Genomic DNA, 24,627 nt, shown 5'->3' on the forward strand with positions numbered 1-24,627 from the left:
AGGCATAGGGCTAGTCAGTACCTGAAAATACTGCAGTATAATCAGGCTTGAGGGCCTTAACTTTTGAGGCCTCTTCCTTGCTTTCTAAAGCGATGCAACTAAAGATACAAACTCTGATCTAGGGACAATATATGGAAAAAATCTACTTCATATGTTGACAAGTGATTGTTCTAAAGACCTGTACAATGTCACTAAGAAAAGCTTTTTGAAAGATTATCTCCCCAACTTGTCATGTGCTCCTTTTCAAGGAGGAAGAACATTAATCCTGTTTTTCAATGATATTGTGCTATTGATCTATTTCTAGACCATTAACAAGTTGAAATACCCTTTTGAGATTCTGCTTGGAATTCAATATTTCGAATGTTTCATTCAGTACAAATGCAGGAGCTTCTTTTGCAAGACATATTTTCTTAGTGTTTGCTCTGCTTTGATAAGGGAAGAAAACTTGAATATTAGTATTTGAAGCATATTAAGAGCAAAAGTAAAATTCTATTATGGCACAAGACAAGCACATAATTAGCTTCACAGCAGGGGAATCAAACTGTTATAAAGCTCTATTTCTACTTAAATCCAGTCATAGTATTTTCCTAGAGAAGGTGTGAGAAAGGCAAGAGAAGCACATAAGGGGGCTGAAATCACATTACACAAAAAGAACAAATTCTTCCAAGTCTGGGAATACAGAAGATATATATATATATATTTTTCCTATGGAATTGTGTTTCTTTTATCTGCTCTGTAAGTTACAGTATAACATTGTCTCATAGTATGTCTTGTAATGTGTGTTTTTCTGTGATCATAATATTAATCTTATGTAGTCTATATGTGTGATGCCATATTAGTTAACTACTCCATACTTTGATATATTATTGCTTTTTCCTTATCCTTCTGGTATTCTCTTTAGAATATATATGACTCCATAAAAGTGGAATTGATGGAAGTAGTAATCTCTGCAACATAATTAGGTAATTTCTTAATCCTTTTTGACTCCAAGTATCTATAAGGCCCAGCAAGACACTAGTGATTATTTAATACTTCAGTCATTTAAATGTATTAGAATATTCCACCTGGTATCTATTGAATATTGCAGGAAGAAAAAAGTCTATTTTGTTCTAAATGATTACTGAATATGAGTATTTTTATTTCACTTTTAAATGTCATACATTCTCCCAAGCAGGTGATATGAACAAAGCCATTACTTTTGACTTTCGATTAAATCGAATGCAAACAAACTTGATGAAGAGTGTGACAAAAGAAGAACTACTGTGCAGGTGGGAGATGATCTACTTCTAAGCCTTACGTTACAGATTAGTTGTGGGCTTATTTACAGAGGATGCATGGTAGCTGCAAAGTGTGATATATCCCTTAGTGTATTCAACTACAAACATTTGGATTGGGATTGCAGACTTACTTCTGTCTAAAACTGTCTTTTCTGTTAGATGCATCTGCAGCATCTCCATCTTCCTAGAGTCAATTTGATGGCCTAATTCTGTGCTCCTCTTATATGAGGAGGTCTATAGCAGGAGCTGGCTGAACTAATTGCTTGAAAAGGTGATACAGAAGTTGAAATGCTGGTAGTCTTTTGCAAGGTCAGCATTTTCCTCTTGTAATGAGTGATTCTTCAGACTTAAATGGGACAAAGCTCTTCTGCAAAAGTTGTTTCTCCCTGTTCTGGGGCTCGGACTTTTTATTCATGAAGGCAAGGTGCTTGTAGGTCTATTTCCAAGGGTTTTGCTGACCACTAGCACTCATTCTGTAAAAAACACTGGTCTTAAGCCAGCAATGCTGATTTTGTGGGAGTAAGAGAACCATCAGATTTTTCTAACCTAGCAAAGGGGGAATCTTGGTATGCTTTTAGGGTCAGAATTCCAGTGTTGTGATGAAACTTTGCAAGCACTACTCAAGTTCACATCCAGGTATGCCCTAGGTACTTCCTAGATCCATGTGGAATGCTATCAACGGTTTATGGCCTGGTTCAGCCGTTTTCTGTGACTATTGGGATGGAGGCATTTTGCAAAATCTGTGCCTCCAGAAAAGGGAAACAAGGATCCCCAAAATAATTAAAAACAGTGGCTACAATCTGAGGAGAAACAAACAAATTTACTAAATGTGATACTGGAATGCAAGATAACAACTATAATACAATATAATTAGAATTGAAGCAAATAAATAAAATATGAGAGAGTATTGGATAGTTGTAGGCCTTACAGTAGTGCTGAGGTGATGCATGCAGTCAGGATGAGCAGCAGTGAGGAGAGCTGAAGAAAAAAGAGACATCAGGTGACCTTGCCAGGAGTTATATTTCCTCTCTGACTGCAAAGCCCCCTGGGGTATGTAGTAGTTCTCTTCTGGGACAGGTACTTGGAACTGGAGCATTAACACTTTAACTCACAGTGCACTACATGATTTTATGATGTGGAATACCAGTAACCAAAACTCACAAAACCATGATAAATACCAAGGAACTTGGACAGGAAGCCTGAGTAAAGCAGGTTGTTGGAAGCTGTGGTGTTCACCAGCCTTATTTGGGCTTTGGTCTTGGAAGAGGTGGTGCTGCAGCCATGTTCTGAGAAACACTGCCTGCACAGCATAGGGTTAGACAGAGGTGTGGTCAGGCTTCTAAGTTAGCTATGAGCACTTGCAAAATGAGTGATGTGTCCTGCTGAAATACATCTGCAATGGACAAAAAGGCAGCTCAAAAAAAGAGAAAGTTCTTGAGTGTTGAGTTCTTTCCCTGAATCTAGTCCTCAATTATTGTTTAAGAAAGGCAAAGTTCCTGTTCTAATCTCAGATGGGAGCAGTTCAAACAGCCCTGTTCTTTAGGTGATGGATTGCTTTGTGGACTGCTAATGCTTGTGCATTTACAAAAAGTACCATTTCAGGATGCATCACACGAACGCACATATATAAAGGAAGAGCCTCATTAAAAGAGTTGGCTCTTGAAGTTAGAGCCAAAACATCAATCCTTTCTTACCAAATGACAATTAATTGCCCTTAGAATTTGGATTTAACTGATTATAAATACATTTTACTCTGAGGACTAATTTAGCAACTGGGTCAGTGACTATAATACTGTCCTCATCAGTTATGTGATGGATAAAGGCATTTGACACTGCCTTCACTATTTGAAAGGCTTCCAACAGATTCTTCTGTCATTTTGACTGCATTCGATCCTTAGCTTTCAAAAACAATAAAACATGTAATGACTTTGTAGTTGCTATTGCTGCATACTTACTAAGAACCTAAGAGTCTATGCTGAAGCATAATATTTAATTTGTTGTTAATCAGAGAAGTTATGGCATTTCATCATAATAATTAAATAAATTTAATTTGAATGAAGAATGAGCTATACGTGGGAAATTTGGGGTGGCTAAAACATTATTTCTTTCTTGTGTTGTGGGTAAGAACATTGTGTTTCTTGAACAATTTTGAAGGCAAACTATTTTAAAGCAGGCAGTTGCAGGAAGAATAATAAATGGAGTAACTCTAGGTGTTTATAAATACTCTCTAATTGTTTACAAAAACTAATTTTTAGTGCCTGAGCAATGAGTGTTTGACTGTGGTTAAGTCTAGACACTTTACTAGCTTTCTACAGGCAGTTGTCAGTGTAGGTTAATCCAGGCCTGACACATCCTTAGCTTCACTCAAGGGCCCCCCAGCACAGACTGCATTTGTTATGCACAGTATCAGTGTGATGGTTCCGTTTGTGATGCTGCACTACCAGTGAATCAAGCAAATGCTGCCATGCCTTCTGCTAGCTTGTGAACCTAAAGCACTTCCTAAGAAAAATACTTATGTAAACTTCAACACAGCAAAAACCCAAATAGACAAAAAATGCATGAATATACTCAATAAACTATTGTAAAAGGAAATAAATATGCTTAAGTTAGACATTTTTCTTAATTGAAAGATCAGAAGAGAGCATAATGCAGATATGCACATTGTCACTTTTTAAAGTTAGATATAGATCTCACCTTAAATATTATCCAAACTCCTGTGGATTTTGTGTAAGTATTGCCCTTATTTTTCAGGGTCTGTGAATCATGTTCCTAATGAGTCATCTTAGGTAAGACTATTGAGTAAAATGTTTCTCCCTGTGCTAGAAAGTGTTTTAAGTATATGAGAGATGAATAGGTTGAACATCTTTCCAAAGCAGAATGTTATTGTAGCTTAGGATAACTATAAATAAAAACATGTAACAACCAAGAGCATGAAGTTTTTATGTGTATTTTCTTACACAACAGTTAAAGGAAATAATATTTCAGAAAATGTTTGGTCTTCCTTAAGGTACAGAGCAAAGACATCACATTTAATGAGCTGAGCAAATGTCTTTTCTTAAGTTCTTTATTAAGAGAAGAATTATGCTTTGTGAATTTATCAGTGGAATCCTCAAAGTACATTTCTACTGGTTTTGTTCCACAATGATTTAAAAAAAAAATAAATCATCTAAGAAGATTATTTTCTTATTTACAGAATTTAAAGTATAGATGTTTTGAGGACTATTTGTCTATGCAATTACACTACTAGTGCAAATCTTGATTTAAACCAGGCCTTGTCATAGGGTTGTCCACAACAAACCATTATGAAATATCATGTGTCTGATGGTATGTGCAAAATGAGAATTTGAGTTGCTTTTTATTAGTTCTATTTTAAGCATGCATGACTTCCCTTTTTATAATTGGGAAATGTGTTATCTAATCAATTTTAAAGTAAACGATACAGCCAGTAGAGCATGGAATACCTTTAAATCCTTCAAAGAGAGGCGAAAATACCAGATTACTTTGTTTTTCCTGCAGCCCACAAAATCATTGCAGCAAACATCTCAGTTGCTGAGTTAGAATTTTTAGCATCTAGGAAGAAAAAAAAATGTAGTCTGTGCTTATCTTTCCCCTCACAAGCCATTCATTACTGGATACTAGAATCTTGTAATTCAGCATATGCTTTTTTTTTTTATTATTATTTTTTATTTTTAACTTGAAGAGTATTCTTTATGATACCCAAATGATAATGTGATATATTCTGTTAATAAATTTGTTTCCACACTCATCTAGTGTTGTGGAGTAGTCTGAGTAGTCTTATCTTCTGGTTATCATAGTACCTAAGCAGTAGATGTTAAGTGATTGTGTATGAAATGCATGATTAGTACTGGCTTAGATTAAATAGAAGATGCATAGGCCATTTAATGCTGCAAAGCTAGGCAATATTTGGCCATTTGAAAATTAGAAATGCATTTCATAGCACGTTTCTCTTCTCCACACTACAAACTCATTTGTCTCAAGTAATGCTTTATAGGTTTTATAACATAACCTTCACCTGAATACATAACTCAGCTCTGGTAAGGCTGTACCTCAAGTAATGTGTTCCATTTTGGACCCTTCACTACAGAAAAGATGTTGAGGCAATGGGGTGTGTCCAGAGAAGGGCAGTGAAGCTGGGGAGGAATCCAGAGCCCAAGTTTTATGGGGAGCAGCTGAAACTGGGATTGTTCAGTCTGGTTAAGAGGAGGCTCAGGAGTGACAATATTGCTCTCTGTAACTGCTGGAATGGAAGTTGTGGTGCGGTGGAGGTCAGCCTCTTCTCCCTGGTAACTAATGATAGGATGAGAGGGAATAGCCTCAACTTGCACCAGGGAGGTTCAGATTGAGTATTTGGAAAAATTCTTCTTTGAAAAATTGGTCAAGCTCTAGAACTGGCTGCATGGGGAGGCGGTTGAGCCACTGCATCTGTATGTACTGAGGGATGGGGTGTAGTGGGGAAACACTGGTGGCTGGTGATTTTGTGATTCTATATGAAATCAAGTATTTATTCATTGTGAGCAGTAACCTTCAACAGTTTAAGAAAAGCAAACAAGTTTCTTAAGGACAGAACTACCACATATGTGCATATATATATACACACACACACACACACACACACACACACCACTTTTTATATATATATATATATATATATACTTTTCCAAACTATAGATTTCCAAAGTATACCAGTAAAAGAAATGTGCATATTTCAAGAAACTATTAAAGTTATTACTTTATTTTAAATTGTTGTCTAATAACTTTGTAGCTTGACATGTGATGCAGTTACGGTTATCTTAATAGACTGAGCTTAACGACTTGTGATTTTTAGATGCATCTGTCAGTATACATATTTATGTACAAACAGTTATTTAAGAGAGTTTCAAGGAATTTGTTGATATGTTGATATGTATTTTCAAGTGAAATACCACAGAAAGATTGACCTCCTGTAAATGTCTGCATGTACAATGGTTATAGTCAAGCATAAGGTCATGTATACTTCTTCCACAGGTAATATAACACATGCTCTTAAAAACATTCCTAAGGTTTCAGTGTCAGTGGTTCAGTATTTATGAGGTGTTAAGACAGACCTTTAACTGACTCCTTGTGTCTGAATTACGATATGCTCTAGTTATGCAAGTACAAGCCACTGCTGCTTTTTGTCTCTACAGTCCCTTCCCTTCCTAAGAAAGGATTCTTTATTCTGCTATTGAGAATATTTGCCAAGCTATCTTTTGGAATACACTTAGCCTGTGCCTTAACTTATCCTTCTTGTCTATTCTTTTGACAATTTTTAATTTACTTAGAGGCTTTTTTTGCCAACTTCAAATAACTTCAGTTTTTCACATGCAGTAATTAATTTAGCATCCTAGTTTATTAATGTTATGTTATTCCTCAGTGGTGCTGCTATTCAAACAATAGATTATCAATCAGGAAATGAAATAAAGCTGAGAATACAGTTAATGAACATCTGTGGGGGGGAAAAAAGTCTCTAACAGCAGGTCTTCAGAACATGGTTGAAGCATTAATATTAGGCTGCCTTTTACACTCATTAATAAATTTTTTTCTTGTATTGTTAATGAATTTTGATGGATATTGATGAAGACCCAGTACAGTAAACTTCCCCTTGAGAAACGGAGTGACCACAAAGAAGAAACAAGCCAAGAGCCTGATTTTGAACAATTTCAGAAAAGGGCTTTAATCTTTTTGCTGTCACCTGACAACATTATGAAAGGGATATGGTCTGTCTTGTCTTTCCTGTGTCAGATACTCCTGTAAGTATAAATGAAGATATTGTGGGATCATTTGTTTTGGTTGCTCTACTAAATAAATTGAAACAGCAAAGCCTGTCATAATGCATTATAATGATAGGGTGAGTGTGTTTTTTTCCTACGAAAAGATGAAGAAGAATCTGTGTATTTGTGTATGGAGCAACTGGCTAAGATTATACTGTGGCTTATGGTGTTGTTATGAATGACCAAAACTCTCAAACTCATATTAGAGCAAGAAGAAGGCAGAATAAAAGAGCCACCATTTGTCAGTACTTTATGCATGTTATATCTAATGCCAACTCTTTTCTGCATATTAATTTTTTACTGTTACATTGACTATAAAGAATTTTGATGTGACATCTGTTGAAGATGCCGCTGCTCATTAAGTTCATTAAATATCCAATTATGGAATCTGTTGGCATGCAGGATTAAATTCTGGGGTCTGTTTTATGGTGGGGCAGAATGGTTCATATATGAATCTAGGAACCTGTGATCGGGGGGGGGGGCATGGGAGGATGGAAGTGAGAAGTTTCACTGTGAGGTGCTCCTGCACCCTGAAATACTCAGGTAATGGAATTAGCAAGGAAATGTGGGTTTCTAATTTGTTACCTATTCTAGTAGTAATCATCATATGTCATATGCAACATCTCCGTAGAAATACTTATGGCTAGGTGTATTCACTGTTGGTTGTCTCCAGTAAAATGAGATATAGATATTCGTACTGCTTTTGATTGTAAATTTCTTTTGCTGGATGTGAGTACTTGTAGTGTCAACTTTGTATGTCAAAACAGACCCTTTCCAGGTGCTTTATATGTATACCAATAAGACAAGGTTTCAGAGAACACATTCCTTTTGTGTACACTGAACTTTTTTCTCCTTCACATGGAGGACAAGTATGTTTGATTATTTGAATAAGGTATACAAAAATACATAAGATGACATTTACTATGCAGTCCACTGACTATGATTTGCTATACTTTCTTATAAACTTTAATAACTTATTGTAAGAATATAAATACCTGTTCTTGATTTATTACATTCCTTGTTTCATCCATTTGTGCTCACCCTAGACATTACAAACTCTATTATTGATGAGCAATTACAATAAGCTTGTTTTACTGCTTACTTAATTAGTCAACTCAAAGGTACTTTTATGTTTATAAACAACATTTATCAAGGAAAGCATCAATGGGAGCTAAGAGAAGGCAAATATAGTCAGGTCCTTAAAGCTTTCTCTTGATGGAAACTTCTACTTTGAAGCTCCTTCACTGCAGAAAGAAATTTAACAATTTAAAAACTGTTCAAGAGAAATGAAAGAGAGATAATGGAGGTACCAGTGACTAAATCTGAAAAATCCTGAGAAGGGAAACACTGTGTTCTGCTCAAGGTGATTGAAAGTAGCCCTGATGTTTCCCCCCAGTCTTGGAGTGGGAGGGAAGGGCAGGGCTGGAAGCCAACAGAGGTCTTTATTTTTATTGTGCATGTGAATGAGATTCAAACATGCAAGGAAGACTGTCTAAGAAGGGCTATGGAACTGGTTGAAACAAAAACAGAGAGACAGTACTGTACATGTTTTTGAAGACAATGGAATGGTAAATCTTCATTGTTAAATTAAATACTTAAGTATTTATGTTTAAAGGGGCTTGTGACAGAATAGCCATAATAAACTATAGGAAGCAGAGTACAGAGGCAGAGAAGGAGACAAAAATGCAATTTTGACTGGAGCAACAATGTCCAGAAAGAAGGCCAAGTCTTTGAAGTGTTATTTTGTGATGGAATGGTAAAATATTACTTTGCCTGTTTTGGCACTGCTATTATTTAAACCAAAAGAAGGCAGATTTAGATTGAATATCAGGCAAAGTATTTTACTGAGAGAGTGGTGAGATGCTGGAAGAGGCTGCTCAGAGGTTGTGGATGCCCCATCCCTGGAAGCGTTCAAGACTAGACTGGATGGGGCCCTGGGAAACCTGGTCTAGTACTTGATTTAGCAGCAGGCAGCCCTTCCTGCAGCAGTGGGTTTGGAACTTGATGATCCTTGAGGTCCCTTCCACAGTTCAAGCCTACTGTGTTTAGTGACAAGTCTGATGCATAGAAGTTGGTTTTTTTTTGGCATGCGCTTCCGTACGTAATAATTTGCAAATTTCTGAAACATCCAATCTACTTGTTTGCATGCCACGTCATTCCTAACACAAACAATTGCCTATACATTATTTTATTTTATTTTTTTTTTAATGTCTCTAGAATGGAAAAAGGAGTTCTCATATCTGATTTGTATTCTTGACTGTATATGTATATGCAAGTACAACATCAATCTTCATTACTCCATGTGCACACACATATCATCTGAAGTCATATTTATGTACATTGAAAAATACCTTCTGTACAGTGAGGCCCTGTTCTGCATTGTGATGACAGTAAGAAAGGTTCTCAGACTGCATATTATTGCTTAAAATGCCATTTGTGGAAGGTAACAGTATAGAGGAGAAGACACTGTAGATCATCTCTCATGTCTCCAGGTGCTGGGAACCTAGGAACCCTGAGTTTTTATGGTATTGAATGGTCCTCTGATCAGAGCACAGCATGCTGTGTACATCCCATTTCTGTCTCAGGGAAGAAATGTAACTGACACACTGAAAACAGCTTAAGGTCTCCATAAAAGCTTGAAGTTTTATTAACCACAGTTAAGCACTTTGTTCTAGGTTTTTCAGACATCTCTAGCAGATAAGAGCACTATTGGAAGCACTTGTGTTTTCTGAATAAAATCAGTAGGAGGGCTGTGGTATATTCACACTTCACACTTTCTCATGCAAAGTGGTTTTTTTTGGGTTTTTTTGTTTTTTTTTTTGTTTGTTTGTTTTTGTTTTTTTGTTTGTTTTTTTTGTTTGTTTGTTTTTTTTAGCACTGCCTTTACTGTTTAGGAATCTTTGTTGCCTGGGTGAACAACCTAGGATACAGAAATCTATGACTACTCTTCCTGCCTTTATAACTGCAGGCTAATGCTGGATACAGAGATGACTGCTTACCTGGCAGTTGGTCTTGACTTTATGATGTTGATAGATAACTTCTAAATACATTCAGATGTAATTACATTTAATTACAGGTTCACACGCCACTGAAATGAAAGTAAATTTCTAGTAGCTGCTAGTCAATATTGTTATATACTACACTCTTTCTATGTTATTTGGAGAGGTGGGGTAAGAAGCTAGTATAGAGCAAAGGTTTTTAACCTGTTTTTCAGACAAGGAAGGCAAGCAGCTGAAAACATTACCAGCGAGGGAGCCTTCATGTTCTCTGATAATTTGCTGTGTTAAGTCATAAAGATGATGTTGATTGATCATGTCAGTTTGTCACTGACTTATATAGTAGTTTTTTAGGAATAGAGGGATTTCCTTTCGCTTGTGACAATACAATGAACAGAAATACTGGAGTTGAGCTACAGTGCAGTTATACACTGTGGGGAAAAAAAACCACACATTGCTTAAGGGTTTAGGCAGGGATAGAAAGTAATATAATTTTGCATATGAAATTTCATTTCATATGAAAAGTTTTGGGAGAAAAATAACACAAAAAAACCAATTTTCTGTAATGTAGAAATTAAGAGGGCAATTTAGATCTACTGATTCAGAAGTGCTAAGATAGAGTAGGAAATATACCAAGGTTTCCTAGAAATCAACTTAAAACTTCAGTTTGTATTCACTGTAGACAGAGGGTTTTAAAGTTCTCTCTGCTGCTTTAATTCTTTGAGTCAAGGAGAAATTAGATATCTGAGAATCTTTACCTTAATTATTATTATTATTATTTTTTAATTTATGAAGGTGCACTGAAATTACCTGCAGCTTTCTAGAGCTCTTCTTGACACGTAAAAGCTCTTTGCTGTTGTTTCGAACTGGGAAGCAAACAGAGCTTTTATACAGAACTGTTTTCAATTGTAGGTAGTAATAAATATATTTACAAGCATTCTTTTTTACTTTCCAGAACAGAAAGGAAGAAATGTGACCTCATTCATTTTCTGTTCGAACTAAGTTAGGGGGGGAAAAAAAAGGCTTAATTTTTTTTATCTCTAAGATAATCTCTATTGAATGTAACAAAATCTTCAGCATTTAAAGTAAGCTATTATTAATGCTAGTGCCCATTAAAACAAACAGTAGTTATCCTGACATAGAATAACCAGCAGCATGACTACCATCTGTTTTGACGTCTGTATTGATGTAATATAATAGATGCAGTCCATTTTGGGGAATACAACTGTAAATATTAATTTCAGAACCATGTTTTTGTAGTTGAATACTTTTTGTTCTGTTAGGTTAAAGAGGCAACAAAACTAAGAAGTTGGACTCCTTTCAGATGGATTGAATTCTCCTGGTGTGTAGTAGCAACTTTTGTTTCCAGCTCTTCAGTTCCTCAGTGATTTCTAGACTTGAAAGAATCATTGTACCAAGTACTAAAGAATGAGTGTCATAATACTTAATCTACAGTGGAAAAAAGTTTACTGTGTCACATCTTATTTAAACTAGGGCTTTTTGTATCTTTTGTTTTGCTATGATTCTGCTCTGCGCTTACACATGCATATAAACCCAAGCTCTGATTTGCACAAATTTAGTAAAGTAGGGCTGTATTTCTGTGCCAGTACAACCTCCATTACTACATTTTTATAAAGGTGTATGGGGAGTAAACTAGATCAATAAAAGCACAAAGACACAGTAATATACTTAGCCTAAGTAGGGATGAGAAACAGTAAGCTGTTCACTCAGCATATCAGGATAAAGGAGTTTTGTGTGGATGATGAAAGGAATGTCAGTGATCTTCCTGATGCAGGAAGAGCGGCCTCTCAGATTCTTATTCCTGTCTGAAGGCTCACAGTTGTTTTAGATCTTGATTTAGCCACAACAAGCATTCATATGGCTTGTTGAGGTTGATGATGCTTAGTAATCCATTCAATTTGCAACCCAAAGCTTGGGTTGTTGAGTTTTATCCCATCTGCATTTAAAACCTAGCTAAGCAATGCTGGCAATTATGATTTTTTTCAAAGTGTTTAGCAATTAAAAGTTGTTCTTTAATTTTAAGGGAGCCACAAAGTCTCTGTGATGCTTCTACTGTTCTTTGTTAACCCTGCTTAAAGAGAGGTGCACTGAAAACTGCTGAAGATGTGTAACAGTCCAGACCTAATCAGCCCCTTGCTGATGTTTCACTCTTTTTAATTTATAACCTACTGCACTATTTAAGTATTGTTGTGCTATCTGTGATTTGTGTTATTTCTTCATTGAAGTACGTTTACAACCCTCCTGTACTCATACTTATTACTTGAAGAGAAGAAGAAACTTGCAGATCACAAGATACTGTAGCTCTACTTATTCCGTGTGGGGAAAGAAATGTATTAAAGAGTTAGTTCTAACAACAGCTTATGTCATTCGAAACGAATAAATATGTGGCAATTACTTAAAAGGGGAGAATTTTCCACGGATAGTAAAGCTTTCTAAGGATAGAAAGTGTATATGTATATATATGTTTTATATATATCTGTTTTTATACTAGACCTCTAGAAGACCTCAAAGAAATTGTTAGTCTGCATGTATCTTCTGAATTGGAGAGGTATCAATCTATTAGGAATGGATCTCAGTTAAAGCTCTGAGCTTCGAGACAGTTGAGACTTTCAAGTTATGCTCTATTGCTGTTTAATACACGGCTTTATACCCTGCAGAAATCATAATATGCACTTGAAATACCAGCTTCAAATCCTGCTGAAGTGTGACAGTGTCTCTTTTAGTTTAGAACATTTTTGAAATCCTTTTGGTCTGAATGAATTGGTGTATGAATATGAGAGACAGTCGAAATAGATGACAGGGCATCTCTTTATATGTGTTAATATATTGCTTCCTTCAGATAAAGATGAGCAAAACAGCCTAGAAATGGGATGTGGAAGCTTGAAATTAATAATTTAAATGTGACTTGCTACTCACCAGAAATTGAAGTTTTTAATGAAGAAAAACATCCATATATATTTATATTACGTTCCCATCTGGTCTGCATGCAGCAAGGGTGGGAAAAACTACAAATTATATTTTGGTTGTGTGAAGGCTTGTGAAATGCATTTTAAATACAGCAAATGCCAGTATTTATTAAATATGATTTTATTGTATTTTATGTATTCACATGTTAAGATTTAAAACACGATCCAACTGTTATTACAAAAATCTAAAAACAGTGATTACTGTGGATCTTGTCATAGAGGTATTAATTTAAGCCATCTTCAAAAGAAAAAGCGGGAGATACTGAGCTTTTAAGCAGAGAAGAGACCCGACTGTATTTCCACAGTGCTGCAATAAAAGTTAATTATATCACAGGATTAGAAAGCCTGGAGATCAGAGCGTACATCTCTCTGCTAACCTTTCTTTACACATGACCTGTAGGTTAGTCTTTCCATACTTGGGAAATACTTTCTTCCCTGCTTTAATCACTTACTTTGTAAAAACCTTCTGAGACAAGGAGTGATATTTAGTGCATTAACATCTGGTTCACATTGCTGTAGTGTCAGAGTGACTTCAACCTTATCTAGAGCTTTCAAAACTATACTGGCCCTAGCTGTGGTTCCTTGAAGTTTATAGAAGAAATGTTTCATTGTTCTTTCTAAAGTCTTTATCAGATTTGCATTTGTAATTTATGAAGTATCATTAGACCATACTTAAGTTTTGTTGTTTTGTTAAATGAATGATAAGATACTGATGGAGTTCTTTCCTTGCTTTCTGTGGGCTGATAAATAGTGGAGCTGAGAAGGAAAACTGTGATAAATTTTTTAGAGAATTATATTGTAATAAAACATTGAGGCAAACAAAACCATCCCATCTGAGTGATGACAATATCCTGTATATGGATCTTAATCTTATTTTTATTGACTCATTTTTATCTTCACTCCCTAGCATTAGGTCTACTATGCCTTAGTTTCTTCCTTTTTCTGGTTGTGATGGTTTCAATTTAATCATGCAGTATACTAGCTCTTCTAAATGTGATCATTCAACTATGTTTTAATTGCACTGGAGCAGATATTCCCATATTTGCATATTGCTTAATAAATTACAGTATTCTTTTTCTTCATGTACTTAGCTCAGGTCCATGGTTTTTAAAACCTGTCTATAACAGCTGCTTTGGCTCTTTGTCTCTGAGATCTCTGACAAAACATGTAGCAGTTTTGATCTGTCCCTGTTTTCAAGGAGATGTAAGTTACAGCTACAACCCATCTGAAGTATTCTTGAAAGACAGTCACCTGCTTTAATTTCTCTGCCTTCAGCTTTTCTAATGTATTTTTCCATGTCCTTCCCCAGCTGTTATTTCCACATTACATGGAAAAACTTATATTCATATAGCACTCAGTTCATACTTGCACGATGCTTCTTGCTCCAGCTCTAACTTCAGTGGTTACAAGAAAGTGATAAAAGCCTGTTTCTTAAAGATCTAAGAGAGAAACAAGGAAATGCTGAACTGGAAGGAAGTCAGCAGTGGGTATATCAGATGGGGGTCTGAAAGGACAGCTCTCTGTTGCAATCAGCTCTAGCAGACCTGGATATTCAAGCCTCCAGTTAAATGTCTCCTTTCTTACCTTTACCATGTTTTGTTGACTGGGAAGAGATGGGTAAAAACTATTTGTTCTTGTCTTTTGGGAATGTAAAATAGCAACACTGAAGTCCAAAGCCTCTGTGTTGGTAAGAGTATATGGAGGGAGTTGCATTAGTCAAGATTAGGATCCCAATTAGAAAATCTCATTAGCTTTCAGTAAGGATAGCTTGTGCTTTTCTCTTTAAAAAAACAGCAAACCAGTATTGTTTTCTGTTTGAGGAGGCTTGTCTTCAAATTTGCATCTGGTGTGTGGCATTACACCATTAGTGTTCAACCTTTGGGCTTGCCTGGGCCACACGGGGTGAACAGGAATTGTTTTGGGCTATGTTAACAAAGGCTGCTTGAAGAGTAATGCCTCCTATTTATTTCCATGTAAGATACAACCACCAGAAAGAACACAGTAATGCTGTTTGATGGAGCAAAATCTCAGCTACAAAACACCATTTTTAACACAGTCTTTGCTAATAGCTTTCAGTATTGCCAGTGATGAACAGGCATGCCTGCATGTTGTGTTAATAAAAATCTGCACCAGTGGAGGCAACCCACTATGGCCTCTGCTAAACCACGGCCTCTACTTCTGTAGCACCAGCATCTGCCTCTGATGCCATGGACCAACATAATAAAACAGGAGGCATTACTTTTGGAACAGCTCTCATAGAATATATAATACAGTTAATTTATATAAGTAACAAAATTTATGTTAATCTTTAATAGTGTTTTATGAAAACAAAGCAACAAAAACACATAACTAGTGGGATATTTGTGTTGTTGTGAAACTAATGAATCAACATCTGGTTTGACATCAGTGGTTACATTTGTTATCGACTTCTCAAAATGTTCATCAGAAATTCTTGGTAAATTTTACACTTGCCGTTCTTCAGCCTTGAAAAAACAGTTGTTCTCAAATGTGCACTCTGCTAATAATGAATAAGGTGTGAATGTGAAGCAAAAAGTGTTTTTATGTGGTAAAAGAAGGCTTATAAAAGTAAAGATACATGGTCAGATTTTTGAATTGAATGTCTGATTGCAATTCTATGCATTAAAGATTTTCCAGGTAATGGGTTTATGTCAGCTGAAAATGAAGTTGCAATTATGGAGGCGGGGAGGGGGGAGTGTTTTTTTGGCGTTCTTAAAACCTGTTCTCAAATTTTTATGAAAATGAAAAGCACGGTTGTGTATTTTTCACTGTTTGCCAATGAATCAAAATGTATACGGTTGTTTGCTTTAACTTGAGTCAGCACTGCACTGTGCCTTCCATATGCCGTAGTTACAATTCAGGCAGTGTTAATGGTGCACTGATGTTTGGCTGTTAGTGAGCAATGGGTGCATTCCTGGGGCAGAAAGTGTGGGGTATGAATCAGGCCACATTGCCAGCTTTGCCAGGCTGCATGCAGCCTGCAGTTTGGACATATTTGCTTTACACACTCCACTGCTGGGGGTTGTAGAACTTGATGATGTTGTGCTTTGTGATTGACTGAAATCCCATGTGGAGGTAGATATCGCAGCTTTGTTTCATTCAGACTAGGACATCTTTGTAGTCGATCTTCTTGGATGATGTTATGAAATCCAGATGGTAAATGGAGAGAGTTCTGTTTAGGCAGGAAGTGCAGGTTTTGGTGCCCAAAGAGAAGCAGTAGGTACAGGCAGTCTCCACAGAACCCTGCATGTCAGAGCCAACATTTTGTGCCCTGGGTGCAAAGTAGAATCCTTCCAACCTTAAGTTCAGATGCCTGCTTGGTTGACATGAAACAGTTAAAAGGTTTTCCTAGTGGGGATTTTTCTTCTCATTTATGATAGGGGAAGTCTAGGGAGACCACTTATCAATATCTTAAAGTTGGTGAGCTGAAATTAGCAATGAAAAATGGAACTTCAGTATCAGAATTAGACTGCAGCCCAAATAATAAATTTGGTAAATAGGCAGCTAATAATTTTCGTGAAACTGTCTTTGAAATTAAGGTGCTACTTACCAGCTGCCATGTCAAAAAGATTCAATAAATTTCTTGATTTCTCTTTTGTTTCTCTTCATGTTCTTTGTACATGCTGCATAGGTACAAATGTCCTATATTGTGTGTTGACGGTACTGGAGTCGATCCATTAGGCATTCTCAGGACATGCCTGGTGAATTACAGCAGTAGATTGGAAAAGCATCCCTACTAGTCATCTTTAGAAGAATCTACGAAAAAGAAACTTATAATGTTGAGGGCCAATTCTGCAGTATAGGGTAACGAAATTCAATTCCTGTATTTCCTCGAGGAAAATCAAATGGACATATATTTTAAGAGGGCAATAACTTAAAAAATTTTAAAAAAAAATAAAAATGTGTGGATTTTCTTACTGATTATGATTGCGAGTATGACACTTTGAAGCAAAGAATTCAGGAGCCACTGGAGTATCAAAAGATAAAGGAAGTGATGACTTAACCATTTTTCCTACAGGCTAGGAAGTACATTTGTGAAATGCAGGAAAATAATCCTTTGAAGAACAACGTGTTCTTGTTCTGATTGTTTTTTTTGGTTTTTTTTTTAAGTTTTGCTGTTGCTGAGATGGTTAGTCATAAGTGGATATGAAAATAAGATGTGCACGTAAGGTTCAGTGAAAACACACTCATGATATTTAAATATGGAATTAAAGGAGAATGGATGACACCATCTATAACAACAGAAGTTCTCTGCAGGCTTATTCTTAGAGCATGACCAACTTTAATAAAAGTGTATTCTGCACAGTGGGGAATTGATTATGTGATAACCCTTTGCACTACAGTACTATCTCTTACTCTCCTAGCATTCAATTATTTAAATAAAAGGATTTTACTGTTTAACAGAATGTTGTTTGGTACACAGAAATATGTAATTTAACACATTTCATTCTATCAGCTTTATACTTTAATCAACTCAATAGACTCTTCTGTTTTTCTCCTGGTTGCACTGTGATTACATTTTCTATCAGATATTTTGAAGAGCTACACTGCATTTAGGTAATGTTTTGAGTTAGATGTAGGTATGAGTTGCATTTTAATAACTTATGTAATAGTGTCTCTTATTTTTAATATAAGTAATGCTTTGGAAGTAGGAAGGTAGCTAAACACGCACATGGGAGAGTAGCTTATGTTTTCTTCTACTTACAAGACCACCAGTCAGATATCTGACATGTTAAATTAGGAAAAACTAAACTACACACATGGCGTATGATGGTGTGACTAAAAGCAAACAATATTAGGTGCTAATTTATAGGGCATGATCCTACAGACATTTGTATGTTACTTGGTTTACATTATGCATCAATTTATGTAGATCCATAAGTGCTTGAATTGTCAAGGCAAAATAAAGGGCAATACAATCCCACTTCTGTTCCTCTAAGATAAAGGAATAATGCTTCTAATACTGGGATATGGATAGAGTAGCTGCAGACTCTTAAAGGAAATAAACTATGTACTTCCAATTTCATTTGAAAATTTTAAACAGAAGGGTATAGTATGTGTATGAGTATTGTGTCTAATCCTATTTTAATTACTCCTAATGATTAAAACCACATTCATAAATATATATTGTGTCCTTACCAATTTTACCAGAAAGTTACCAGATACTGTAATGGTTGCTATCTGGGAAGTTTGCAGTGGGGGAATGGAAGGGTGTTCCTTTGGCAAGTACTATTCTATCAAAAAACCAATATATATATATATTGGTATATATATATATATATATATATATATATATATATATATATATATATACAGGTATGAATAATAAGCACATACTTCAAATCAAAGTCTCAGATGTTATCTAGATCCACTGGATCCACTGAACAAAGATTTTAACAAATGTAATTTTCCAACTCAATGCTTGTGCAGTAATACTTTTCTAATTCCTATACCATTAGAACTCTAAAAGGGTCAAATTCAGTTAATCAAACGGTGCTGAACAATGTGAGACAACCTTTGGAATATTAAAAGGAAAAAAAAAAAATTCAACAACCACTTACTGGTACATCTATAGTAGGTAATAGTAAATGTCTCTTTTTAAGTCACACGGCATTGCATGTGACTGAATAGTCAAGAGTAGACATCTTAAAATGACCTTAGCCTTAATTGCTATACTTCCAATATTACTTGTAGCTGTCATGATGTTTACAACTGCCAGATATCCCTCAATGATCCAGTGTAAATGTTATGCATGGAGGAGGAATTAGAGAAGTACTTAATGAAAACCTAATTAACCACCTAGTGCTTTTAAGGTGAACTTCTTGTTCCATAAATATCTGAATATCCATAAAGACAGCCATCCAAGGGGAGAATTCATTATCTACTTTAGGAAATGCATCCATAATAAACACTGCTAGGATCTTGGAAGAATTATTTAACCAATTCTAGTAGTATTGTAAAAAAGGAAATTTTCAACCCTGTCTTGCTGCAGTTCTTCCCATCTTGATGATGAAAACTGTAGGTCTTCCCTTGTTTCTTACAATGAAAGAGCCTGATCCTAATTGCTTTAGTCAAGAGAAGAGTGTTTCAGTGAATAGATGGTGTCTAGGATTTCACTGTTCTTGAACTTGTATTTTCTAGGATATAGTAATCCTTATCTTTCAAATCTCTACTGTCTGTAAGAAGCCAGTCTGTTACTCATTATGTCTTGTTGGCACTAGAATACTTCTTGTGACTCATGACTGAGCATTCTGTGCAACAGACCTGTGTTACCTCTATTAACATTCTCAGCTGCTGAGAAGACTGTGAATAAAACAATAGAAATGTTCAGACATTAATGATGAAGCAACAAGTAACCAGTCTGAGTATTAAGTTCCAATTCAATGTATGAGGGCTGCTCTGAAAATTATGCCTCTTATTTTATTATGTTGAGCCAAGAAGTCAGAGGCAGATATTGATGGTACAGTAGTAGAGGTTGAACCTTTCTGCTGATATTCCATTACATTTTGTTGCTGTGAGACAAGTAGCAGCACAGAGGCAGTCTGGCAATATGGCATCTGTCATAGAAGTGCTTCTGAAGTAAATGTGTGCCACTGAATTTCTCCATACAGTAAAAAGTGGCATCCGTTGATATTCAATGCTGCTTTCTCAACATTTGTGGAGACCAAAGAGTGGTATAGACATTGAGCAACGTGTCATTGGGTCAGTGGCGACAGTGACAGTGTGTTGCCTCTTCTGAAGAAGTTTTTTTACAAGCATGGTGTGCAGGCTTTTGGTCATTGCAGGCAAAAGTGCGAAACTAGTGGTGGTGACTGCTGAAAAACAGTTTTTTGTAGCTGAGAATTTGTTCTGCAATGGGTGTTATTTAGCTCTTTGTGTCTGTTGTAGTTTCCATGGAAATAAATAGGAGGTGATTGACTTAGATTATGTAATAAAGACTCTTAATCACATATTACCTGAATTTATCTTGTCATAGTCATAGGGCTTGATCTGAAATCTGTATTAGTGGATACATAACAAAGAAATATTAGCTAAATGAGGAAGAAGGGCACAAACTAATAATCTTGCCTACTTATACTGGATGTGATAGTGACCAAGTACCAACAGGGTATCTTTTCCATAGTCTGGAATTCTGATTCTAGATTTTCCAGGCTAGAATAGATGAATTGGACCTTTGTCTTTAATGATTCCAGATGCTTTTGCCTTCATTTGTTTCCTCTCTGTTCTGTGAGTCTGTTCAAACATCTTTTGAACTAAGCACACTTATGGTATGCCTCAGTGGTGAGTCCAGGACTTATTGGTCTTGTGCAGGAAATAGTCTCATTTTATTTTTCATTTTGTGTGCTGCTTACTGGTTCTCTGTGATGTCAGTGTTTGATTAAAAATATAGTAAATAACTTTTTCTAACTTAGGAATTATGTTTATAGAATTGTAAACTTCAATCATATTTTGTTTTAAAGTTTTTTTTTTTTTTTGTTTTTAGTGGTTAGTGAATTGAGCCCTAGTCATTAATTGAATTGATGCTATTACAGAAGTGTCAGCTACACACTCCCATCCTTGGGCCTTCTTTCGTAGATGTTCTAGATCTGTTCTTTTGCACTGGGTAACTGCACCCTGGTATTCAAAAATAGGGTGGCATCTCCCTCGGTGCTTGTTTGCAAGCTGATGCAAAGTCACTCTGCTCTGTTGGGAAGCTGCATGGTGACCTTCTCAAAACAGAATGTGGTCCTAAATTATGACAGGGTTATGTCCTCAATAAGGATTATCAAGTGCACATTGAGTACCAGCTCAGTGTGTACTGGATTTTGTTATGTTGTTTGTTCTTTTTTGTTATTGTTGCCATTTACAGTATCATAGAGCTATTTAGGTTGGAGGGATGCTCCTGACAGCTTTTAGTCCACCCACTGCTAGAGTAGGTTGCCCAGGACAGTGTTCAGTTAGTTTTTAAATAGCATCATTGATATTCAGTGCTTGATTGCCATCACAGTAATTGTTTGGGTTTTTTGTTTTTGTTTTTTTTCTTTTATTCAGGTTGAATTTTCTGGTTTTGGGGTGGTGGTTGTTTTATGTTTTATTATTATTATTATTTTCCATGTTTTGTAATTTTTGCCCATAGGTTTTTTTTTTTTTTTTTTTTTTTTTTTTTCCCCCCAGCAGTAGAATCTCACACACTCTTGGTTCCCTCTTACCAGGTATTACGGTATATTGTTAAGATTCCCGTGAGCCTCCCTTTCTCTAGACAGAGAAGGCTCAGCTCATTCAGATACTCCTGGTATTAATGATGCTTTAGTCCTTTAAACTTCTCTGTTAATCTCAGGTCCAAAAGGTGCCACAAATATTTTGCAGTGAATGGAAAACCAAACTTTCAGTTTTCATATTTTAAGAAATAGGACCCTTTCTGAATCTATCTAAGTTGCTGGATAGGCAGATAACCTAAAGAATACTGCAACAGTCTGTATCTTACCAATGTGAACAGTGGAAGCAAGACATTTAGTGTCTGCTCTACTTAGTTAATAAGCAAAAGTCCAGTTTTCCTGTTTTAAAGATTTAGTATGATCATGTTTGATGTTAGATCTTGGGATAAGTTACCTAGAGCTGCCCACAGAGGTGAAATGACACAACACTTTGTGTCCTATGAATGACATCAATAATGATCATTCATCTCTTGCCTATCACAGCCAAGACATTGCCAGCAGTTGCACTGCTGACCATGAAAGAGAAGAAAATAGCCCATGATGCTGAGGATAATCTGGTTTTGAGTATATTCTGAGCATAGGAGGTAAACAGTTATAAAACAAACTCCTTCCCAGAAAGAAAATATAAAACGAAATAGTGATTTATCCAGGTAGAAAATTGGTATTTATTTATTTTGAACTAAAACTGCATAAATCCAGATTCAGTTTGGGAATTAGTTTTGGGAGAGAAGGGAATAGGGTTTGAAATTTCAGAATAATTCTGTTTGATCCTTCTGAACTGAAGCATTTCTGGCTTCCTAAGCCAGTGGTAGAGGAACTTACCTGTAATTGTTTTCTGATTGGGAAGATGGACTTGAACTAAGGCATGTTGTGCCTCTCAAAACTAGCCAGAGGCCTTCTGAGAGAGACCTTTCTCTGATTTGTCAGCTGAAACCCTTGTACTATCTGGATCAATACTAACTATTCAAAAAAGAACAAAAGACTCAACAGTCTGTCACATTTGGTGTATTTGAAAAGAAAGAGAAAGGGGGAAAAAAACAAACACCAAATGCTTCTATTCTGGGTCAATTGGTCTAAATTTGTTCCTTTGATTTTTTTTTTTCAAGTCAGTAACTAAATTGAAAAATCAATTATTTTCACATCTCTAACTATATGCTTCTCTTTTGCCAGCCAGTTGTTGAATATGGACATTCTAACTACCCTTCCTCGTGTCCAGGACACCCTCATCCCTCACCCTGGTATTATAGAACTGAGTGTGTGAAAGCATAACAGCGAGTGTGTCACTCCCTCATGTGGAAAACCTGCAGTCATCTTGTGAGCTCATTTCCTTGCTGAAGTATCATAAAAAAGACAGAAGTTAGAAATCAGACCTTTAATTTTTCTACACAGTCACCGAGTACTTAAAATGTTTATTTATGGAGCTATATGAAAATCAATGTAGCTGTGTTTATGGAAGATAATGATATTGGAAAGGTATGACTAGCAGGTAGGATCCAGATCATTGGCCTATTATTCCACGTAGATGACAAAATCTGTGTGGTGTGTGTGTGAGTGTGTTAAACCAGAAATGTGTATGACAAAAGGGAAATCTTTTGAATTAGGCAGTATTGCTTAAGGTTCCTAGCTTCAAGGTCAGCTATTCAGTTGACTACATTTTAAATTATGGGGGCATCAGCAGTGGAGGACAAGGTGCTAGGAAACTTGCAGAATTTGAATTGACTTGTCACATGCTTGTGAAGGAGTCTGGAACAGATGACCTGAAAAATTCCCTTTTGCCTAATTCTGAAATCATACAGTCTTAATGACCAGTGGAGTTTTTTTATACAAAATTCTACTCAGTCAGACACTGTAATTAGCACCATCTCCATTTCAGCACCTTAAAAGTTAATATTGATTGAGTGTCATCTCGTTTTCTTACTCATAATAAATTCCTTCCAACACAAAAAGATGAAATATACAAGATATTCAAATACTACTTTGCTTTCTTTGCTTAATAAAACAAGTGAAAGAAAGTGAATAGCAATCATGCATCTTAAAGACTTTGAGCTATTCATAAAACATATTACTTTTTTAGGCTCCCAAAATTCTAATTAGAACTTTACAAAGCAATAACAAAGATAGCAACTACGTTCTAAACTAATAATTCTAAGCCCAGCACAAACTGGAAAGTCCCAGAGCCAGTAAAATAATACAAGACACCTGTTTTATATGGTACACATCAAAAGCAAGCCCCAAGGACAATAACTTTTAATATAATCATTATTAAATGTTTATTAGCTAAAGCTCAAAATATCAAGAAATGTATTGTAGTCAAGAAACAACTATCTCCCAGACACACAAAATCTTTCTGTTTTGATGATTAAAACTTAGGTTGCCAATAATCTTCTGGCCCAAGGTAGCAAGTGTTATTACTGCACTGATAAAGTAATGAAAGCATGTTTCATTCAGTTTTTCTATTTATAATTTAAACTGCATTCCTGTTCATCTCTGTGTTTGAAATTAAATTCTTAAAGTAAATGCTTTATTGTTGCTTCATTCTCCAGGAGATAGCAAAATTACTAATAAAAAATGCCTTCAAAAAATCTAGTGAAGACTTGAAGAAATTCTGGAGAGGTTCATAAGTGCTTTGAAGATGTATAATTTTGCTTTATGTCCAGTCTTTTTTTGTCTCAGTTTTTGCACCAAACTAAAGAGAACTGGGTTCAACTTAAATCTTTGTTCTCATTTTTTTTTTTTCTTCTAAGAATAAACAGAACTGTAAGTTACTCTTTTGTTATTCTTCCAAGTCAACTTGATCACAGGCCACTAAGTACACAATGGAACAGGGAATTGAATTTGTAACATACATATCGTATAAAAGAGATCATAGAATAATAGAACTGTAAAATATACAAGGTTGTAAAAGGCCTCTAAGGTCATCCAGTCCAACTGTCCATCTGTCATCAATATTTCCTACTAAACCATGCCCCTCAGTACAGTATCTCAATGTCTGTTGAACACCTCTAGGGATAGGGACTCCACCACCTTCCTGGGCAACCCGTTGCAGTGTCTGACCACTCTCTCAAGGAACAAAGTAGTAGTAAATAAATGGCATTTCCCCTTCCCTGGAAGGGGAAGGTGTGAGCGTGACTTCTAATGAAGTGCACATAGAAAGAATGTTTGAATGCTGTTGTTTAATTACTGACAAGGAGATAGTATTGAGTTAGGCAGATGTTTTTGAACTAAGGAGTAAGTGAAGTGATAGTAAATTGAAGGTCAGTAAGGCTGAGTTTCTGGTCTTCCTACTACTCAAACAGCTGTTCTTGTTAGTTTAGCCAGGCATCTACTTCAGCTCCTTAGTTTTG

This window comes from Coturnix japonica, chromosome 4, assembly GCF_001577835.2.
Source record: "Coturnix japonica isolate 7356 chromosome 4, Coturnix japonica 2.1, whole genome shotgun sequence".
Classification (NCBI taxonomy): Eukaryota; Metazoa; Chordata; class Aves; order Galliformes; family Phasianidae; genus Coturnix; species Coturnix japonica.